Source organism: Vitis riparia, chromosome 18, assembly GCF_004353265.1.
Source record: "Vitis riparia cultivar Riparia Gloire de Montpellier isolate 1030 chromosome 18, EGFV_Vit.rip_1.0, whole genome shotgun sequence".
Taxonomy (NCBI): domain Eukaryota; kingdom Viridiplantae; phylum Streptophyta; class Magnoliopsida; order Vitales; family Vitaceae; genus Vitis; species Vitis riparia.
In genome coordinates, this window is record NC_048448.1 from 6,635,529 (window position 1) to 6,647,723 (window position 12,195).

At 34.9% G+C, this 12,195-nt stretch overlaps 1 pseudogene; it reads right to left on the bottom strand.

The window, feature by feature from the left end:
• Positions 1-5,238: 5,238 nt before the first annotated feature.
• On the bottom strand, positions 5,239-11,710 carry LOC117907312 (annotated as a pseudogene).
• Positions 11,711-12,195: the final 485 nt, after the last annotated feature.

The window sequence follows — 12,195 nt, forward strand, 5'->3', positions numbered from 1 at the left end:
CCTTTAAAAGCATTTTCTATTGATGTTAAATATTTTTTTAATAATTATTTTATAATTTTATTATTTTTTAAAAATTAAAATTTTCAAAAAATATATTATTTTTAAAAAATAAATATTACATATTTTTTATATACGTAATTTTAAAAATATGTATTTTTCAAGATGTTTGATTTTTAAATAATAATAATAATAATAATAATTTATTTTATATTTTTGGAAAATGGTGTATTTTTTCCAAATATCTGAATTATATTAAAATTTATTAAGATTTATAAAAGGAATAAAATTTAAATTAATGTTTGTCTACTTTTTATAGTAAACAAATGTTATTTCTGGAAAAAAAAATTTATATCTTTATTCTTAATTTTCACATTTTCTTTTAGTTTTACGCTTAAATGATGAACTTATATGTACAAAACGTTAATTTGTGGGTCCAACGGGTGCAAAACACAATTATCCTATTTTGGCATTCCAACCATTCCGGGCCTTAGTTAACTAATTTAAAAACTTAAAATTAATTATAATTTAATTTAAGTTATTAAATAGATTAAATATATTTGATATAATAATTTAATAATATAATTTGAGATTAAAAATAATTTTAAGTAATAAATAAAAATAATTAATTTATTTTTAAATTCATATTTTATTTTATATATTTTTTTATTCTCATTCATAATAATCACCTGGACAATCTTTTTACTATTCCGTAACCTTCATTGTTATTGGAACATTTTTACTTAATTATAATTTATCAAGATAAATATATTAATGTGATGATTTAAAATAAATTTTAAGTTAATATTATTAAATAATTTTAATATTTAAAATAAAAATTAAGTAATAAATTTTAAATTAATAATTTAAGTATAATTAAACTTAAAATCAACTTAAATTATTAAATAATAAGTATCAAATTAGTCATCTATTTTGTTTTTTTTTTTTCATTGAATAGAGTCATGCTTTGTCGCAAGTTTGTAACCGCTGAAAACTAAATCTTACATATTTTGTAATTGCATGAATTCATCTCTCAGGGTATTTCTGGGTATCCAACAGAAATGCTAGCTCTTGTCTTTATGGCATTGAGATGTGGTCTGGCTTTGCTCAAACATGACTAGAAGGAGAGGAATTTATAGGGAAGTGAAGCACTTGCATGCCTTGAATTGTGACATGCAAACTTACTTCTGGTTTGACTTCCGGCAACTAAATGGCATATACCAGTATAAAACAGATTTTAACACCACAGTAAATAAGCTTTAATTTTATTCCTGATTCAATCCCAGAATGGGTATTTGATTTTATACAGATGTCAGTCCTGCAAGGATGGATTTCTGATGGTTTGCTTTAGGTACCTGTGTTCCTATTTTATCTTCTCTTGCAACTCTCAAGCAATCAATGGCTGTTATGGATCACATTGAATCATGCTGGGAGGTGCTGTCGGGAGAAATACGGAATACCTTTAACAATAAGCTACCCTGCAAAAGATGGGATGCAATGGCAAATTGAAACGGGATATGATCCCAAGAAGACAAGTTGGAGTTACCATCATGGTGGGATCTTGGCCAGGCTTGTCCTTTTTCTTTTCCTCATCATTCTTTCTAATTTATTGACTTCATTTTCTGTCAGGCAAAGCAAATTCTCACTGTTGTGTTCAATATTGGATCATAATTTGGTGAATCCAAAGAACTTAGCTGATATTTAACATGATTGTTAATCTGGTATGCCAGCAATGTTTTTACAATTCCGATCATCTGTTCTAGTTGAACTTCATCTCTGAAAAACCCACCAGAGATATCTATGATTTAATGCTTTGAATGCAGACATACAAGTGAATTTTAGCTTTTTTTAACTAGTAAAACTGGCTTGGTTGATGGGGTTTACGCATGAACTGTGTTTGTTAATAATCATTGCTTCAATTCTATTATTAGCTCACACTTCTTAAGCATTGTGGTCAGGGCCTTTCCTTTTTCCCCACTCCACATCAACATCCTTGATGAGAGTGCAGATGAGCAGGGACCCTTTTTCATCTGTTCTTTTTGCTCCGCACCAACATCCAATTGACGAGAGACAGGATAGAAGAGCAGGTGCCCTTTTTCTTCCCACTCAGTACCAACATCCAGTTGATTCAGGAATGCCAATATCTTGGATGTGGTAATTTTTCATCCATCATCCGCATGATTTTGATATCACTGCCGTGAATCTATCTACCACTTAGGTGTTAGATTCTTACTCAATATGGCCCACTTTTAAGATTAATTCTCAGCAGTAATGACTCTTGGGGGCACTGGATCCGGGTCACAATCATGTGCACATTGATAATATTTTAATGGACCTTAAATTAGCTAGTGGATTTTGTGTCTCACGTTTTTAAGTTTAGTGGAGTTAGATTGTGTGGTTTCAAAGAATCTGGCTGATGTCATGTTCCAATAATCAAAGAGCTATGGGCCTATGGCTCTTCTGCAGCAAGTTTATTGCACACGACTAAATTGATCCACTCATGGAGTCATGATGGATAAGTTGCTTACTCCCTCCGACCATGGCATTCCAGCATAATTATATGCTCAGCAAATTATACATCATCATATTCCTTTTCGTCTTTCATCTCCTCTTTTCGAGGTCGAAGTAAAAGAATAAAGCATTGCGCGAGTTTTTTTTGTGGTTGTTAATTGCTGCCTATATCCGTGTGTATCAGGAGAAGACAAGCAGATATTGCAAGACAAGCAATTGATCTTGCAGAGAGCTGTTGGGTGGAGTAATACGACAGGAAGGTTAGGAGATATATTGGTTGATGATGCTGGAGGATCCTTCAAACCCATTTATCAGTCCAATGGAAGGGATGATCTGATGAAACCTCTTGGTAACAGATCATTCTCTTGGATTTGTAGTTGAAGCTCTCTGACAAGCAAAAAAGGGAAGATGTGAAATTGAGAGACTGAAACTTAAAACACTGTCACAGATTCCTTTAGCAGTTCAGGTTTGAACTTCCGGTTTTGTATAAATTAGCTGAATAGCATCTGCTATACTGCATCTCCCTTCCCATAGGGAGACCCAATTTGGATTTTTTTTTTCCTTTTTAAACTTTGAAAAGCTCTGTATACTCCATTGGATTTTATTAAGCAGTGGAATAAGATCCATGTTCCAGTGTGATATGCCATGTTAGATACAAGAAAAATGTTTTTATAAACTCCTCTTGATTATATGAACACGTTTTAAATTCATCACAGCCATGTCAGCATTTCAATTTTTGGTTTGGCTTAATTAACTGGTGAATCATTTTTTAAAGATGCCATGCCAACTTGGCATGCCTTTTTCTGCTTTGCTCTTCTCTAGAGGTTATCCACAAGAAGCACTAAAATCTACCATGAGAGGGTATGAGCACTCACTCAACTCATATCATTAGTCCAACTCAATTAGATGGTCTACAGTAAACAACTGTATTAGCTTGGGGATACATTAAAATCTATAAAATAATGGAAACAAAATATGATAATATTATTGAAGCTAGTAACTAGAGTCGTTTTCAAATTAAAGCCGTTGTGGTTTTTAATCTTTACCGGGGCCTACTTTAACCCCTAGGAGAGTTGAAATCGCACAAACTATTTGTTAAGTTATTATAGAAAATAACAGAGATACTCTTTTGAGTCGTGTGAAAGTTTGCACCATGAAGCAAATCAGCAAAGCAAGCTAAGTATTTTTCTTTCCCCTGGAAAGGAGTCAAACCAGAGGTACCCAACACATCACACATGAGGTATTGGGATGTGGAGCAGTCCACGCCTAACCAAACTGCAGAAACAAACCCAGAAAAACTACCGCCCAGCTGTAGTCTGTGGGAATTGTAAAACCCAGAGTCCCACAGAAAACCCTCCCACGGTTTTCTTCAATAGTCCATAAGTTTTCTATGAATCATCCTCTCTCCGTCATTCCATATGTGTTCTCTGAGTTTTCTTTCACCTGCTCACTAAGAAAATCTTCTCTTATCTGATCAATAGAACCTAAAGATGGCGCCAACAGCAGCAATGATCATACTTCCGCGCCACTCTAAATCAGTAAATCCTGCTTCTCAAGCCTTCGCCAAGACAGCTTTCCATGCTAAGATTGTATCTGGGAATTGTATCTCCAGCACCTGCTTGCTACAAGGATCAGAAGCTGCCCTCAAACAACTACAGCTACATGGTTCCCCAACTTCAGAACCCTTGGCAGGGAGATTTCACAGAGCCCTTGAACTGAGCTGCTGGTCTTCCTAATTACCATTATCAATTCTGCTGTTCTTGTACATGTGGGTTTTTTTTTTTTTTTTTTCACTTTCTTAGGACCGGTTGAGATTCGAGGGCAATAAATCCCAGCTTACTTTTCTTGTCAATTGCTCACTAGCCACCAAAATAGAAGTGGATGATAAAACATTGGGGGTATGGTACAGGCATTTCATACATTAAGAATTTTATCAAAGCTAGAGGTAATGTGGGGAATTCAAAGGACCAACTTCATAGTCTTCCCAAGGTTGGATTTAAGTCAAACCCGTTAACAGATAAAGATAAAACTGAGAAAGGGTTGATCACCTCAAAGAATTACTTTCAGAAGAAAGCAATACTGTCAAGGGGGCATCTGGACCTAGCCCCAAACTCTGTAACAGTACTAGCACACAAACACATGATATCCAAATCAAAACCCAGCCATAAGGATTAATCCAAGACCAAGAGATGCACTGTTCTTCAATAGAGTCATATCAGTACAATATGTTTTATATAGTTTCTAGAATAGGAGAATTTTAATTTTATAGAAATAACCACAAATTAATACAAATTTGTGGTACTTCTTTCCCGCAGGTTAAAAAATAACTCATTTCCGCATTGAACATTGAGCAGCAACAACCTAAGTTCGACTGTGTAAATTACACCAGCGAAAGATCTCCAGCTGGAGTACTTAAAATCAGATGTAAAAGATAATGATGCTGGAAAGAAATCATTACATTTTATATTATACATGGAGCAAACAGAATAATGGTGATTCAAGCTATTAATCTACATGCTGACAAATTGGATGGTGTAGATAAGCACAGTTGTGCCAATCCATTTATTCATGGAACTGTAGATAAAAGGTGATTAGTAGGATGGCAACATGTGACATTTACAATCTGCCCATGGTATGGAAATTTGTTTTAGATTTCTGTATGAGACCTTCTTTTGGTGGTTTTCTTTAAAGCAGCACTCAATCTAAAAAAATCCATTTGCTTATTTCATGTTCATTTAAAACGGTATCATTTGGATTTCAACAATTGATTTTATTTTAATCATTTCTTCAGGAATCATGAAATAATCCACTCTGCCTTTTCATTTGAACACAGAACCTGAATAAGCCAGCACGGTTCATGGCAGTATGGCAAAAACATTTGTCTACAGAATCAAGCATCAGCAGGGCGGGGGAAGCAAATGAAACAAACCAGTTGCAATAGCAAGCCGCTTTCAGGGTCTAAAAGAATGAACGGTGAAGCTCGTGCATGCCACTCAAACTTGTTAGGAGGTTTTCCATCGGGGATCTTGTAATCTCTAAACCAGTCCCTGATTGCAGTGAGAGTTCCCTGGAAAAATTGCCAGTTACTTCCAAATGTTAAATCACAGGCTGCAGATATGCATGGCCCTCATCAAGGCAACCTTTTATAACTAATTTTTTTCTGAGCACACTAAAAAAGCCCTCCTATTTTTAGTGATAATGTGAGAAGCCAATGTAATATAGTTGGTGAATTTGTTGAATAAAGTGTTGCCATATAATAAAATGATAGAAAACAAACGACAAGGTTATATTTTGATGCTAGCCAACAACAAATTGACCAATCAGAATATGCAGTGCCAATGCAAGGTCAACCTTAAAAGGCATACAAATCAATTTAAAATTATGCCCTGAATGTAGGTTGAGCATTTACCAAATTTAACTCCTGTCAGTTGTGCATAAACAACTTCCAGCTGGCAGGCTTTTACTTCACAGGAACTTCATTGAGATAAGAGTTCTTCACAAGAAAAGAGAATTTTCATACTTATTGTCCAGCCAATCAGATTTCTACACACATGCACATAGCAACATACTAAGACCCCATAATCTTATATAGCAGTATTTCTTCAGAGGATTTGGAATTTCTGGGTTCCAACTAAAATCAGAAGTTTATGTCCTAATAGTTGATCCCCGGAGGAGCTTCAAAACACAATTGACTCGCTTCCCCTAGTCAAGTCTGCTGACCTTTATGTACCAGAAAATGGTGGTTTAACTTGTTGGAATATAGAAATTTCGAAAGGTGAAAAGCTGAAATTCCTAAAGTGTGAGATTTGAGAGTATTTGATCCATCTTCCTAGCAATGTAAACTGGTTTGGATCGGGATTTGAATTGATTGGAGGTAGCTAACTTGGTATTAAAGGAAGAAGTTTGAAGAAACGTCAAAGAAGAACTAAAAAGCAAAACTGGCAATGTAAGATGTTCATGCAAAATTTGGCACGACCATGTGAATTGGGCCAGAGGAGAAAATATGCAGTAGATTAAGGAATGAGTTGACATACTCATGTGAAAGTTCGCATGTAGTTGCAAATTGGTCCAGAGAAGCATTCCAACTTGTTGCTGCCAACCAACTTGAAATCTTGCACCACCATGTGAAACTGCTGGTGCTCATGTGAAATGGCTAGATCTCGTGCAAAAATGTTATTTTTGGTGTCAAATTCAAGATTCTTGAATTTGGAAGATTCTAGAAGACTAATAAAATGTTGTCAAGTATCCACTTGACCTTGGCCTATAAATAGGAATTTGACACTCTCATTAAGAACTTTTTGCACTTTTGGATTTAAAGCTATTTTAAAGATTTTTTTTTCTCCATCTCTCTTACTAGAAAATTTCATTTTCTTTCATTTTCTCTCATTTAGTTAGTTGGGATGTAGTGTGTAATCCGAAGATGAAAGGGGGTTTGGGCCTCAGAAGGATTTCCTTACGGAATTCCACTCTCTTAGGGAAATGGTTGTGGAGGTATCCCAGGGAGGGTTCAGCGTTGTGGCATCAGGTCATTTTAAGCATTTATGGATCACACTCTAATGGTTGGGACGCCAACATTGTTGTTAGATGGTCACATCGTTGTCCTTGGAAGGCTATTGCACAAGTTTTCCAAGATTTTTCCAAGTTTACTTGGTTCATGGTAGGAGATGGCGAAAGAATTCGGTTCTGGGAAGACTTGTGGTGGGGGGATCAACCTATAGGGGTCCGTTATCCAAGACTACTTAGAGTAGTCATGGATAAAAACATTCCTATTTCTTCAATTCTCAGATCCACTCGCCCCTTCTCTTGGAACTTTAACTTCCGTCGTAACCTTTCCGATTTCGAGATAGAAGATTTAGAAAGTCTCATGCGGTCTCTTGATCATATACATTTATCACCTTCGGTTTCAAATAAGAGATCTTGGTCTTTATCTTCTTCAAGACTTTTCACAATCAAATCTTTCTTTCTTGCCTTATCCCAAATTTCTGGTTTGCCTTCAGTTTTCCCTACCAAGTTAGTTTGGAATTCTCAAGTCCCTTTCAAAATCAAGTCCTTTGTCTGGTTAGTGGCTCACAAGAAGGTAAATACTAACGACATGCTACAGTTGAGAAGACCCTACAAAGCACTTAGTCCTGACATTTGCATGTTGTGCATGAAGCAGGGAGAAACAGTAGATCATCTTTTTCTTCATTGCCCTCTGACGATGGGGTTGTGGTACAGATTATTTCAGTTAACAAAGATAGATTGGGTCCCTCCTAGGAGCATCTTTGACATGCTATCTACCAATTTTAATGGTTTTGGATCTTCTAAGAGAGGGATTGTATTATGGCAAGCTGCGTGCATCGCTTTATTATGGGTGGTGTGGCGGGAAAGAAATGCAAGGATTTTTGAGGATAAAACAAGGAATTCAGAGAACCTTTGGGACATGATTCATTTCTTTACTTCTCTTTGGGCTTCTTGTTCTAAGGTTTTTAAGGGGATTCCCCTTAATGTGATACACCTTGATTGGTTAACGGCGTGCAACTCCATTGGGTTGGCCTAACTTATAGCAGTTGTCTGTATCTACTTTGTATTTTCTCGCATTTGTTTCATTGTAGTTTTGTTTTTCTTGGGTGGGAGGATTCCTCATTCTTCTCTTGTACTTTCCTTTTTATCAATATATGCCTTTGTCGTTTCCTATCAAAAAAAAAAAATTCTCTCATTTTCTCACTAGATTCCTCATTGTAGTTTTGAAATTTTTTGATAGGTTGAAATTTCAAATTAATTGAAATTTGTTTTCTCTTCAAATTGTCTTAATTAACTATTACAATGCAAACTAAGTAAATTCATTAAATTCTTACAGCTAGATTTAATGAAATTAAATAGTTGCATTGTATGAATCATTGGAAGATGATTTAAGATGAATGAAATACATATGAATTGAATTGCACTTTTGGATTAATTGATTAAATCACCTAATTTGAGAAAAAAAAAAATTGGATCTAGATTTAAAGCTAAATCAAATATCAGTTTAGGTGAGATTTTTAAGGCTTCATCCTAACTAGATGAATAATAAATCTTGTTAATCTTTTCACCATAGAAATCGATTCCTAGTGATTCTAGAACCCAAGAAATAATTTTTCATTAATAGATTTTTTCTCTATAATCCTTCAATTGCAATCAGATTTTCTTAATTTCCATCTCAAACTTTTCCACCATCTCATTTTCTTTTATCACCATTTCAATTTTATCCCTCTTGATTGTCAAACATCTTCACCATCCTAGTGAATGACACCTAAAGTTGCTATACTACTATAGCTTTTGCTAAAAACCCCTTTTGATTGGGCAAAAGTTATCTCAACATAGTTAAATTAAGTTATAAATTTTGTTTTGATAAGATAAACGACAAAAATCCATCAATCATCCATCCTCTAAATATCAACAAAGTATCCAGCCTTGTTAAACCTGATTCCATGGGAGGAAGAACTTTGTTGGTAGGATTCATTCCCAGAAACTGTAGCCTCAGGTACTGGTCTGATGGTCTCAAAAGGTGGTGGTACTCCTAGTTAAACTTTGGAATTAAAGTGATAGAATGAAGCTCTAAATCCCACTTCCCATATAAGAGCTAATATGCACGGGGTATATACCCCGGCTACTTACATCTAATAGCACAGACTTCATCTAAATAATATAAGCTTAGAAGTTCAAGTCAGCAAGCTAGTAAAATAGGAGGGGCAGTAAGAAACTCAAATTATAACTAGACATATTTGTATGTGTTTAGTAAATAATCATATAAAACAGTCGAGGCAACTTGATTGGTGACAAACTTCCCATTGCTTTCTCTTAACAGAGTGAGAAGTAAAAAAAAATAAAAAATAAAAACATCTACCTTAAAAATTTCTCTATGTGGGTTAAGGTATACATAGGCGGAGGCAGCCTTTGGTGGACTTCATAGATTGGTTGGGTCTTTGTTGAGGAAGGGAGTATTTTTACATCTCCCCTTTTTTTGCTTCTTTCTTTGGTGCACTTTGTATATGATCCATGTACTTTTATGCATGTTTTGCATTCATTAATACACTCTCTTGCTTATCAAAAAAATAATAACAACAACAGCAGCAAGGGAAAAAAAACTAAACAGAAGAACAAGGACATTAAGTTGCAACAAAAGTGCATCTGTCCTAAAACTTCTATTCATGAGCTTAAATAAGCTGTCCTTATTGTCTTTGGAATGGACGGTATAAGAATAGTGATTAATGCGGAAAAACTGCGTTATGTTCCATAGAGTTAAACATCGATGCCATGCAAGAACTTCTGAAGCCATGATCTTTACCAACTTTTTATGCTAACAACATTTTCCAGCAGAATATAGCATATAGAATATGCAGAGAAATCAGCAGATGCATCACAAGATAAGAAAACTACCGGGAAGTGTTTTTCAACATCATCAACGTCATTGAGGAGTGAGGCTCTTGGATCATCCAGTGAAATTGCAACAATTTTCCAATCTAGCTCGCCCTCATCAATCATAGCTAAAGCTGCTAGTGGCTTGACCTTGAGGATGCCGCCAGTCTTTCCCCGTCTTTCACCAATCTCCACAACATCGACTAAATTTAAAGAGATGAAAGAAAGAACAATTATATTGACTGGGTCAAAGTTCAAAGGAATAAACCAAAGGAATCACTGAAAGACCTGGATCATTATCTCCAAATGCCCCTCCAACCTCAGAGTTTGCAAATGATGGGTCTTCCCAAGTTTGAGGAAGCAGACCATAATTCCAATTTATGTCATATCTGGACATTCAATAGAGATGATTTGGGATTTTGTTCGCTAATTTAATTATTTTTATGAATAAAATGGAAGATGAACATATTAGATGAAAATAGATGTGTGTTTTACAATAACACCATGGGGCAAAAGTGGTGTGTGGAGGCCCTTGTTTTTTATTTGATAACATATGGATGGAAGAAAAGACAATGCTAATCTATATCATTAGGATACATTCAATACAGTTTAGTTGATTTCATTGATTGAGTGGGATCTTGTTGAGGGTGGGGTTCTTTTTACACCTCCATTCTTGGCAGCTGATTTGTTCCAGCTGGGGAGCGGGGGGTGTTTCTTCTTTGTATACTTTGAGCTGCTGTTTTGGCAGCTTTTTCAATACAGTTTTTCTCTTTTACTTATCAAAAAAAAAAAAAATCATTAGGATACATTCGTCTGGATGAATTTTACCCAGAAGATCTGCATATAAGATCCAGTGACCAGTGCGTACAAGAAGTTCATATATGAACATAAACCATTAATGTTCATAGCTCAATTCTTCCTTAAACCCAAACTTAGGTTTCTTTGCCAAGATATATGGTGATAAGTAATTATGTGCAGTGGCAAATGTGTCGAAAAAACCCCATGACACAAAAATTTAGAAGAGAGCAAAGCTTATGGATAGTAAACTTATGGATAGAAACGAAGTTTTCCTCCTTGTGTCCTGCTTTATAGGAGTGTGTGGCTCGTCAGTAGCGACCTCCATTTTCGCACTTGATTCTTTGGGTATCTCAACAATAAAATGGAAGGTTTCATAACCTAGGCTCAATGGGACATCATGCCAAGGGGAAACCTGCAAAAAGTGAGAGAACGAACACTTGTTTCTACCAATAATTTAAGCCCTGGCCCTCTTCTACTTTAAAATGATATAGGTGTTTTAGCAATCAGATTGTAGGGAGTTCTTTTAGGAACTCGATAAAATAGATGTTCCAAAAGGATCTTACAGTTACTAATTAAGATGCTGATGATTAATGAATTACAAACACAAATGGGTTAACTTGTATAATTTTGATATGCCCATTGGAGTTTAAGTCATCAACAACCAAATCATCAACAGAACTTGTTATATTCGCATATGATTTTAACTTGGAGGAATACCCACGAACAAAATCATTCAAAGAAATCCAGAATTTGAAATAATTCAGCACACAAATTGTTTGGCTCCCATACACTAAAACTAAAATGCTAACGGATGAGAATATAACAATCGATGAAAACCTTTCTCCCATATTGGTCAACGAAAAAAAGCCCTGGAATCGACGGTTCCAGGCTCGCCTTCCACTTGGATCTGATACTCGGGCTCGTACTGAGCTCTGCAAACGAAAAGCCTCCTGGGCGCTGCATTGAGATTGCGATTCAGACGAATAGCTTTGTGTGTGATGGAGAATGGTTTGAGAAGAAACGACGAAGTTCACGTGTTGGCATGGTAGAGAGCTCCTGCTACCCCATCACTCTCGCAGCAGCAGCCATTCTCAAAGATTTGAGTACACCCACCAGTCGCTATCCGACAATCCAATAATAGAACTTTGATGGTTTGTCTTTTACACATAACAATAAAAGTTGGAACAATCCATGGTTAAATATTTGACCAATTTAATAACAAAAATTAATGAGCCGGGCCTAAAAATACTTTATCGTGTAAATATAATAAAAATAATTTATTAAATTTAAACATTTTTTTTTTACGTTTTTTTCCTTCTATATTTCCTCTTTATTTTATTTTTATATTTTCCCTTCAATTTTCTAGAAACCAAACATAACTTAAAGAAAATATAAGAAAAAAAAAATTATTTTTGTAAATTATTTCAAACATTTTTTTTACTTTATTAATTTTTTTTATATAAAAATTAAATAATTTAAAATATATACAAATTTTTGAACAATTTTAATAAT